Raw genomic sequence first — 12,091 nt, 5'->3', positions numbered from 1 at the left:
TAACATAATAAACCTTTATAACTCATCAATGGAACAGTCCATTGTGGGTGATCATGGGAAGGAGAATATACGTGGTCCTCAGGGGCTCATCCACTATATACTTGCAGTATGTGCTCTTGCCAGCCAGCAAAAGGAAAACAACATGCAGAACAACTCTGGAAGGTTTTTATTGGATGAAAGTGGAACGCCTCACTTTTCCCCAAATTCCACTGGCCATAACTCAGTACCATTGCATACTTGGATACAATAAAAAGCTGGGAAAAATAGACTAACATGTGGTTCAGGAGGGAAAAAAAATTTAGAGGACAAAACCACTTGAGATAATGTATATAAAGCTTCTAAATTCAATGTCTGATAGGAAGTAGGCACTCAATAAATGTGAACTTCTTTCTTTAATAGGTAAGAGAGAACCCACCACCTCTTCTGGAAAGAGATCTCAAAAAAGTATAAGATCTGATTAAGGGCCATTAGCTGATGTGGCTGTCAGGCAGACATTCAGCAGAATTATTTCTGGGCTCTCTGTCGGCTCATCCTTTCCTTTTTGTGCCTTTGGTACTTTCCTTGACTTTGATCCCATTTACTTTCCCAGGATCTAATTTGGGATTTGCCCTTCTTATAGTATTTGCTCATCTCTAGCTTCTACTTGACTTAGTCCCTGGATTTTCCCCTCTACTCATTGACCTCATACCTTCACTGAGTAGTCCCATAAACTTACCTTTACCATTTGTCATTCCCCAGTCATATCTCAAAGCTTGACATCTTAAATACATTAATTTATACTTAGTATGATTGTTAAAACTTCTATCTCTCCCTACATTTTATAATTAGCTTAGCTGATTTTTAAAGAAATCCTTTAGGAATTATTTTTATGAAGCCCATCTGGTGAAACAAATTAATTTCCAAGGAATGTTAATCAAACTAATTGCTAATTAAATGTCCTTCTCAATTGTACTAGTTATAGATTGGGAGGTGTTTGTGGTATACATTAATTTTTGTAGAGACACTGAGAAAATATTCTCTTTTTCCCTGCCAGAGAATAAGTGAACCTATTTGCATGCATGATGTATGCGTGTGATGATAATAAAAGATGTCTTTTTCCATTTTTCAAGTGAATGAGTTATTCTAAGATCAGGTCACCACACACACAATCTTAGAACTTTAGGGGCTGAAATTTATTCAAACTCACTGGTAATGTCTCAACTTCATGGTTCTTTAAATGGTTTTATGGTTCATGGAGGTTGGGAAGCATGTATTTAATAAACAGAACACTTGCCAGTGGGTTTGACTAAATTAAATATGGTAAATGGGTTTTATTTTATTTGACAATGGGTTGATAGTAACTGCCTGGAGTATAATATTATAGAGAAGGATTTGGAGACTGGTGTGGGAAGGGAATATTTATCATTTCACACTACATGCCTCTTTTGTGTTCAATTGAGTAGCAATTCACAGAAGCACAATCACAAGGAATGATGATGGGAATGAGAACTTCAAAATAAGATAAACTTCATCAGAACCAAATAAGTATTAGGGAAAACTCCAGTGCCTTATTGAAATTTGTTTGTCCCAAGTTAGTTAAGTGAAAGAATGGTTGAAGTCAAAATCTGTCTCCCTGATTTAGCTTGAATTAATTATTCATTTATGGAAAGGAGTGAGCATTTTAGTCAAAGTAATTCGGGTTTTATAAATTATTTCTTTGCTTTTTCTTATATATTTGTGTAGAAAATGAATGACCTTTTTGAACATAGTTTCAAGTATTCTCCCTAAATTTGCCTTTTATTTAATGGTGGATTGGTTTTATAGTTGTATGAGAACTCAGGGACCTTCTTTTTTGCTTTGAATCTCCCTTTTGTACCTCAAGCATTACTAAGCATAATAAAATATACATATTAGGAATTGCAGTAGTTAGATTCAGGTGTCAATTTGGCTAGGTGAAGGTGCCTAGTTCTATTGCTGTGGATATGTGCCAATGGCATGTGAACCTCATCTGTTGCTGATTACATCTGCAGTCAGCTAGGAGGCGTGCCTGCTGCAATGAATGATGTTTGATTTAATTGGCTGGTGCTTAAATGAGATAGCTTAATGTAGCACAACCCAAGCAGCCCAGCATACCTCACCTCAGCACTTGCAGCTCAGCCCAGGCCTTTGGAGATGCAGAAAGGAATCACCCCATGGAAAGTTGTTGGAACCCAGAGGCCTGGAGAGAAGGCCAATAGAGATCACCCTGTGCCTTCCCACGTAAGAAAGAACCTCAACTGAAAGTTAACTGCCTTTCCTCTGAAGAATTAATGAAATAAATCCCCTTTTATTAAAAGCCAATCTGGGGAGTGCCAAGATGGCAGCTTAGTGAGGTGTGGGATTTAGTTCGTCCTCCAGAATAGCTACTAAATAGCCAGGAACAGTAAAGAACAACTCCTGGGGCCATGTCAGTGACCAGACACACAGCATACCTCAGTCTGGACCAGCTGGACCGGCTGCAAGTCCCCCCAGAACCATGAGTTCCCCAAGCCATGGTGGCTGGCACCCCTCCCCCACAAGCTGCTTCCCAGAGGGGAAAGGAAAGGGACTTTACCAGCAGCAGGGGCTGGGCACAACTAAACTTCAATTGTGGAATTAATTCACAAATTCTGACTACTAAAAATAGGCCCCAGCTCAGTTGAACCTGGTCAAAGTGGAAGTTGCTGATTTTTGCCCCAGCACAGAGGGGGCAAGGCTGATGGAAAAAGAAAAAAGAAAAAAAGAAACAGAGTTTTTTTGGATCAGATAACACATAAAACGTGAAAGGATCTGGGCTCTGAAGGAAAGGAGTGGGCACATAGGATCTGAAGGTACACATGGCAACATACCAACTTATGCTCTTGATTGGCAAACCTCAGGAATGGGCGGTCCTGCTCTGAGAAGGATTTTTCTCTTTCTTTCTTTTTTTTTTTTTTGTGGTGGTGTTTCTACAAAGGCTGGACTGCCTTTGGATACAGCTACAAGGCTTCTTAGGCTGCAACTGCCCCAGGCATAGGCAGAAACAAGCTTGTTGGAGATCTTGTCTGAAGCCTATGCCTTTGCCAAGAGAGGGGTGGGGCCCAGCTCAGGTGGAATCCCTCCCTCAAGGAATTCAGACCCCAGGGTCTGGAAAACTGAAACGATTAAAGCCAGCCTATAACCTCTCTTCTGTCTCCACCACACCCCCAGCAGGGAGAGTCTGCTGAAGTTAAAAGTACCACATCACTTTATGCTGGTGGCACCTGCAGGCAGACAAGTTCCACATACTGGGAAGGATAGGAAAAACACAGATCCAGAGACTTCGTAGGAAAGTCTTTCAACCTGCTGGGTCTCATCTTCAGGGAAAACTGACGCAGGGCACTCTTTCCCCCTGACATGAGGCCAGTTTGGTCTGGGAAAATCTGGCTGGTGTCTATTATACCTAAGGAGACACTCCTAAGGGTGGGGGTGGAAAGGCACCATACAGGAAGGGTAAGAAGCAAGAAAACAAGAACTGAAAAATTCTGCTCTGTTAAACAAAACTAAGTTAGTGGTCCAGAATAGGATGAACTGAATGTCAAAGAACAGATAGACACTAGGAAAATTGACGATATGGCCCAGTCAAAGGAACAAACCAACAATTCAAATGAGATACAGGGATTGAAAGAATTAATTCAGAATGTTCGAACAGACATGGAAAACCTCATCAAAAATCAAATCAATGAATTGAGAGAGACTATAAAGAATGCAAGGAATGAACAAAAAGAAGCAATCAAAATTCTGAAAAAACAAATCACAGAACTTATAGGAATGAAAGTCACAGTAGAAGAGATGGAAAAAAAGCAATGGAAACCTACAAGGTCAGATTTCAAGAGGCAAAAGATAGGATTAGTGAACTGGAGGATGGAACATCTGAAATCCAAGAAGCAAAAGAAAATATAGAAAAAAGAATGGAAAAATACGAGCAGAGACTCGGGGAATTTAATGATAACATGAAGTACATGAATATACATGTTGTGGGTGTCTCAGAAGGAGAAGAGAAGGGAAAAGGAGGAGAAAAACTAATGGAGTAAATTATCACTGAAAATTTCCCAACTCTTATGAAAGACTTAAAATTACAGATCCAAGATGTGCAGCATACCCCAAAGAGAATAGATCCAAAAAGATGTCCTCCAAGACACTTACTAATCAGAATGTCAGATGTCAAAGAGAAAGAATCTTGAAAATAGCAAGAGAAAAGCAATCCATCACATACAAGGAAAGCTCAATAAGACTATGCACAGATTTCTCAGCAGAAACCATGGAGGTGAGAAGACAGTGGGATGATATGTCTAAATTACTAAAAGAGGAAAAACTGCCAAACAAGAATTCTATATCCAGCAAAATTGTCCTTCAAAAATGAGGGAGAAATTAAAACATTTTCAGGCAAAAAATTACTGGGAGAATTTGTGACCAAGAGACCGGCTCCACAAGAAATACTAAAGGAAGCACTAAAGGCAGATATAAAAAGACAGGAGAAAGAGGTGTGGAGAAGAGTGTAGAAAGGAAGATGATCAGTAAAGATAAAAAGAAGGAAAATTAGATATAATATAAAATATCCAAAATCAAAATGGTAGAAGAAAGTACTACCCGTGCAGTGATAACACTAAATGTTAATGGATTAAACTCCCCAATCAAAAGACATAGACAGACAGAATGGATTAAAAAACAGGACCCATCTATATGCTGTCTACAGGAAACATATCTTAGACCCAAGGATAAACATAGGTTAAAAGTACAGGGTTAGGAAAATGTATTTCATGCAAATAACAATCAGAAAAGAGCAGGAGTAGCTATACTAATATCCAACAAATTAGACTTCCAATGTAAAACAGTTAAAAGAGATAAAGAAGGACACTATGTATTAATAAAAGGAACAATTCAACAGGAAGACATAACAATCATAAATATTTATGCACCGAGCCAGAATTCTCCAAAATATATGAGGCAAATAATGAAAAGAGAAATAGATACATCTACCATAATAGTTGGGGACTTCAATTCCCCAGTCTCATCAATGGACAGAACATCTAGACACAGGATCAATTAAAAAACGGAGAATTTGAATAATGCAATAAATGAGCTAGACTGAACAGATATTTATAGAACATTATGCCCCACAACAGTAAGATAAACCTTTTTCTCAAGTGTTTATGGATCATTCTCAAGGATAGACCCCATGCTGTGTCACAAAGCAAGTCTCAATAAATATAAAAAGATTGAAATCATACAAAACACTTTCTCAGATCATAAAGGAATGAAGCTGGAAATCAATAATAGGCAGAGTGCCATAAAATTCACAAATATGTGGAGGCTCAACAACACACTTTAAACAACCAATGGGTCAAGGAAGAAATTAAAAGAGAAATTAGTAAATTTCTTGAGGCAAATGAAAATGAAAACACAACGTATCAAAATTTATGGGCTGCAGCAAAGGCAGGGCCAAGAGGGAAATTTATTGCCCTAAATGCCTATATCAAAAAAGAAGAAAGGGCAAAAATTGAGGAATTAACTGTCCATTTGGAAGAACTAGAGAAAAAACAGCAAGCTAACCCCAAAGCAAGCAAAAGGAAAGAAATAATGAAGATTAGAGCAGAAACAAATGAAATTAAGAACATGAAAACAATTGAAAAAAAAAAAAAAACAGAAGTTGGTTCTATGAGAAAATCAACAAGATTAATGGACCCTTGGTGAGGTTGACAAAAGAAGAGAGAAGATGCAAATAAATAAAATCAGAAATAGAAGAGGAGACATAACCACTGACCCCACAGAAATAAAGGAAGTAATGGGAGGATACTATGAACAACTTTATGGTAATAAATTCAACAATGTATATGAAATGGATAACTTTCTAGAAAGGCATGAACAACCAACATTGACTTGAGAAGAAATAGACGACCTCAACAAACCAATCACAAGTAAAGAAATTGAATCAGTCATTAAGAAGCTTCCCAAAAAGAAAGTCCAGGGCCAGATGGCTTCACGTGTGAATTCTACCAAGGATTCCAGAAAGAATTAGTACCAATCCTGCTCAAACTCTTCAAAACAATTGAAGAGGAGGGAAAACTACCTAACTCATTCTATGAAGCCAACATCACCCTCATACCAAAGTCAGACACAGACAGGAAAAGAAAATTACAGACCAGTCTCTCTAATGAATATAGATGCAAAAATCCTCAACAAAATTCTAGCAAATTGAATCCAGTGGCACATTAAAAGAATTATACACCATGACCAAGTGGGATTTACTCCAGGTATGCAAGGATGGTTCAACATAAGAAAATTAATTAATGTAATATCAACAAATCAAAGCAGAAAAACCACATGATCATCTCGATTGATGCAGAAAAGGCATTTGACAAAATTCAGTATCCTTTCTTGTTGAAAACACTTCAAAGGATAGGAATACAAGGGAACTTCCTCAAAATGATAAAGAGAATTATGAAAAACCCACAGCTAGCATCATCCTCAATGGGGAAAAACTGAAAACTTTCCCCTAAAATCAGGAACAAGAAAAGGATGTCCATTATCACCACTTTTATTCAACATTGTGTTGGACGTTCTAGCCAGAGCAATTAGATAAAAAAAAAAAAAAAAAAAAAAAAAAAAAAGAAATACAAGGCATAAAAATTGGAAAGAAAGAAGTAAAACTCCCACTGTTTGCAGCTGATATGATTCTATGTTAGAACCCCCCCCCCCCAAATCCACAGCAAAATTACTAGAGCTAATAAATGAGTACAGCAAAGTGTCAGGTTACAAGATCAACACTCAAAAATCTGTACTGTTTCTATACTCTAGTAATGAACAATATGAGGGGAAAATCAAGAAAAAAGGTCCATTTACAATTGGAACCAAAGAAAAATAAAATATTTAGGAACAAATTTAACTAAACAGACAAAAGACCTATACAAAGAAAACTACAAGAAATTGTTAAATGAAATCACAGAAGACCTAAATAAATGGAAGGGTATACCGTGTCCATGGATTGGAAGACTAAATATAGTTAAGATGTCAATTCTACCTAAATTGATTTACAGATTCAATGCAATACCAATTAAAATCCCAAAAACTTACTTTTCAGAACTAGAAAAACCAATAACCAAATTTATCTGGAAGGGCAGGATGCCCTGAATAGCTAAAAGTATCCTGAGGAAAAAAAAGTGAAGTTGGAGGTCTCACGCTACCTGACTTTAAGGCATATGATGAAGCTGCTGGTCAAAATGGCATGGTACTGGCATAAAGATAGATATACTGACCAGTGAATCAAGTAGAGTGTTCAGATATAGATTCTCTCATCTATGGACAATTGATCTTTGATAAGGCATTCAAGCCAACTCACCTTGGACAGAACAGTCTCTTCAATAAATGATGCCTAGAGAACTGGATATCCATATGCAAAAAAATGAGAGGATCCATATCTCACACCCTATACAAAAAATTAACTCAAAATGGATCAAAGACCTAAACATTAGATCTAAGACCATAAAACTGTTAGGAGAAAATGTAGGGAGCTATCTTATAAATCTCATAATAGGAGGTAGTTTCCTCGCTCTTACACCCAAAGAACGAGCGCTGAAGAAATATATAAATAAATGGGAACTCCTCGCAATTAAACACTTTTGTGCATCAAAGTACTTCATCAAGAAAGTAAAAAGACAGCTTACACAATGGGAGACAATATTTGGAAATTATATATCAGATAAAGGTCTAGTATCTAGAATATATAAAGAGATTGTTCAACTCAACAACAAAAAGACAGACAACCCAATTACAAAGTGGGCAAGAGACTTGAACAGACACTTCTCAGAAGAGGAAATACAAATGGCCAAAAGGCACATGAAAAGATGCTCAACTTCCCGGTATATTAGAGAAATGCAAATCAAAACCACAATGAGATATCATCTCACACCCACCAGAATGGCTATTATCAATAAGACAGAAAACAATAAGTACTGGAGAGGATGTGGTGAAAGAGGCACACTTATCCACTGTTGGTGGGAATGTCAAATGATACAACCATTGTGGAAGGCAGTTTGATGGTTCCTCAGGAAGCTAAATATAGAATTGCCATATGACCTGGCAATACCATTGTTAAGTATCTACTTGGAGGACATGAGGGCAAGGACACAAGCGGACATTTGCACACCAATGTTTATAGTAGCATTATTTACAATTGCCAAGAGATGGAAACAGCCAAAATGTCCTTCAAGAGATGAGTGGCTAAACAGACTGTGGTATATATATATATATATATATATATATATATATATATATATATATATATATATATATATATACACAATGGAATATTATTCAGCCGTAAGACAGAATAAAGTTATGAAGTATGTAACAACATGGATGAACCTTAAGGACATTATGCTGAGTGAGATTAGCCAGAAACAAAAGGACAAATATTGTATGGTCCCACTGTATTTATGAACTGACATTAGTGAATAAACTTGGAGAATTTCATTGGTAACAGACCATTAGGAGATAGAAATAGGGTAAGATATTGGGTAATTGGAGCTGAAAGGATACAGATTAGGCAACAGAACTGATTGTAAAAACTCAGAAATGGAGAACACAATACTACCTAACTATAATACAATTATGTTAAAACACTGAATGAATGATGTTTGATTTAATTGGCTGGTGCTTAAATGAAAGAGCTTAATGTAGCACAGCTCAAACAGCTCAGCATACCTCACCTCAGCACAGGCCTTTGGAGGTGCAGAAAGGAATCACTCCAGGGAAAGTTGTTGGAAACCAGAGGCCTGGAGAGAAGGCCAGTAGAGATCACCCTGTGCCTTCCTGCATAAGAAAGAACCTCAGTTGAAAGTTAGCTGCCTTTCCTCTGAAGAATTAATGAAATAAATCCCCTTTTGTTAAAAGCCAATCCATATCTGGTGTGTTGCATTCTGGCAGCTAGCAAACTAGAACAGGAATGGAAACTGTAAATCCAAGAAACATATTTATAAGAAATGAGATTTAATGGCAAGGGAAGAATTTCATCTGGGAAGTCAGATCTGGATTCTAGTCCTGCTTCTCTATCAGTGAGCCCTATGATTGTGACGGAGCCATTCCATGATCCCCAATGACTTCAACAGTCAAATGAAAACTTGGAGCTTAGTTTTCAACTACAATAATATTATATGTTGACATTGACATTTTGCCATTCTGTAATGGTTAAATTGCATAATTTGCTTTTGCCACTCACTGAGCACGTGGAGGTAGTAATTGGCAGATTGCTCCCTTTATTTCCTTTTGACACATGGCCAAATTCTCTGGCAGCTTGGAACCTTTATTCTTGACTTTCCTGCCATCCCTGACAGATGGATTTGACAGGGGCATTGGCTTGCAATAGCATTCTTCTCTTAAAAGTAAGTCTATACCACTTTCAGGAACAAATATACTGTATTCCACTTTTACAGTAAAAATATGGTTAATATAATTCACCTGTCAATGTTGAAAACAGTCAAAAACTTTTCAGACTGATTTGATTTTCTTTCTCCTGAAGCCTACATTTACGTTTCTAAGGAGTTTTAAAAGTATTTACAAAAACTCATAAGCACATCCAATCCAACATGCCTAAAACTGAACTAATTTTACCCTCACCAAATACTCTTCCTTTGCAAATAGTTCTTATCTTGGTGAATGATGCCACCTCCCAGAGTCTGGATCAAGCCCATAGACCCTTAGCTTTTCTTTGCCCACTTCACTCTATCATCCTGCATTCTATCTAATTGATTCTGTAAATCCTGTTGATTCTACTTCCTCGGTATTTTTATCATCTGTCCCTTCCTTCCTAATCCTTTATGACCCTAGTTTATATTCTCATCTGGATCATCAATAGACAGCCCAAGGTTATGCCTCCAGACTCAAATTCCATCATGCCCCTCCTCCAACTTTGTCCCTGAGTTACATTTGAACAGGCAGAGCCAAAATTGCAACATAGGCCTCATGAATCTAAGATCTACATTATTTCTTTTTCATCTCTTTGCCTTTACTTGAAAGCTTACCTGAAAAGAATTTTAGAACTGTACTGTTTTGCTCTTGCTTGTGTTTCTTGTGCTCAGCATATCCAGGAACAAGGTCTATCTGATGAATCATACCAATGCTCCAGGAAATAATTACCCTATTGTTTTTTATTTTGCTTTATTTTAATTGCTCCAAAATAATACCAACAAATGTACTATAAAACTGAAATATTTCTTGAGCAATGGTTCTTCTTTTTTTTTGCTTAAAAGTCTTACAAGGTTTTAACTCCTCTAGTAGGCAAGTGTGATTTTCAAATGTGCTGAGATTTTGTGAAAATTACACTCAAAGATTTAAGTATCGTTTCCCCTCATGCTGATCTATGATTTATACAAAATCTTCTGATACTCAAGAGCCAGTTAGACCTTGTTCCCTCTCTGAGGCCTGACCACACCTCTCCAATTAAAAATTAATCTTGCTATGAACTCCTAGCGTACCTGTTGCTATATACAGTGGACAGTAAGTCATGGTTTTGTGTGAGTTTTCCCTATATCTGTGTTGATTTACTAAAACTGTTATGAACTCCTTCATTGCACAGACATTGGCTTTACTTTATTTGCTTATCTGCTACTAAGCTATCAGAATCCCTTGTTTAATTGATCATCCAGATATCAAATACTCAAATTTGAAATTCTTGCACTTTTGTGCCATCACATTGGCTGACATTAATCAGGGCATTAAAACGCCTGAAGAGAGACTGGTGTCTATTGATGAGGTCTGTTTTTGCCCTTGGGATTTTTGAATGGAATCCCACTGCCGAAGTCATCAGCCATAACAATGGTAGAAGAGGGGTGTTGGTTTTCAGCCACAACTAGAGAATCTATTAGCCGGATTCCATGCAGGCCAAAGTTGAAGGCAATATAGGTAAATCTTGTTATTACACTCCTGAAAAAAAAGATCAGATATTTCACAGCTTGCAGAGCCAACTTGCAAACAGTATTCAAACTGCCCTTCAAGAATTATTCCTGCCCATATCTAAAAGGGCATTTATAAAGCTTCCTTCCACAGACAGGCAGATTGTTACTTCTTGGACTTCATAAAAATGTTGGTCTTTCTGTGGTAGTAGCAAAGATAGGGTAGACAGATGAGGATATGAACAACAACTTGACAATAGAAATATAAAGGTATTAAGGGTACAATAATATAAGATCTTTCATCCAATTGGTCCTTGTGGTTGATATCTCTGGTTGGCTAGGCATGCAGCTCCTTCCTTCTTTTCCCAGGGTTCCATATATATACCTTGCAAATCTTAATATTTGGCCAAAGTCAGTGGTGTTCCAAGTTATAAGACAACAGTTTCTTAGTGAAGAATATATACCAAGTGGAAATTGCAAAACGTTGTCACAGCTAAAGCTAGAAACACCTCCATGTGCATGGTTTGTAATAGTTGGGCTCCTCCATCATATTAAACCCCTCCTTTATAGCTTAAAGTTTGCCTTCTCATTTATGCCCATGTTCTTATATTTACTTGAGGTGGTGATGGTATAGGTTTTAAAGCAGCTGTGGGAAGGCAGCTTTTAAATTCTAAGCTAGTGTTTAGTAATCTCCATGGTAAAATATGCTCCTATTTAACAGATGACTGCTTTGCCATGGACAGCCATGCCCCAGGAGGGAGGAGGTGTTTGTTCCAGAATCTAATCAACCCATGGCCTGTCTCCATCCTAACTTATGTAGTGTAATCACTTGTATCACTCATGGACTGCCTTTCATTAATCAGAGCTTAGTGCAGGCAACACGGGAACAGGGGTTCCATTAGCATGACATATGGTGGCCTTGCCCAGCTTTTGGATGTTTTGAAAGAGAGTTTAAAGGTTTGTCCCAATCATATAAGAGCTGCTTAATGACTTAGATTTTATGAGGCTTTTTCCTAGGGGGTTAAAATCTTCCCCATTTCCTTCTTGTAATTGTATTTAGGTTCTTGATGTCCCCTATGATGCTTTCACATCCATCATATTCAGGTACAAACTGCTGTCTGAGATACTGCTTCATGTTGGCCTCTTATATCGGCCTCTAGAGAACAAGTCTGAAAGAAGAAACTCTC

The 12,091-nt window shown here is 37.5% G+C and overlaps 1 protein-coding gene across 3 annotated transcripts in view; it reads left to right on the top strand.

Annotated features, from left to right (window-relative positions):
• Positions 1 to 12,091, top strand: part of MACROD2 (mono-ADP ribosylhydrolase 2) — a 2,249,967-nt gene that overhangs the window by 1,444,762 nt on the left and 793,114 nt on the right. The gene's annotated exons all lie outside the window — the stretch shown is intronic.

Source organism: Tamandua tetradactyla, chromosome 1 (assembly GCF_023851605.1).
Source record: "Tamandua tetradactyla isolate mTamTet1 chromosome 1, mTamTet1.pri, whole genome shotgun sequence".
NCBI lineage: Eukaryota > Metazoa > Chordata > Mammalia > Pilosa > Myrmecophagidae > Tamandua > Tamandua tetradactyla.
This window is presented reverse-complemented; position numbering and strand designations above follow the sequence as displayed.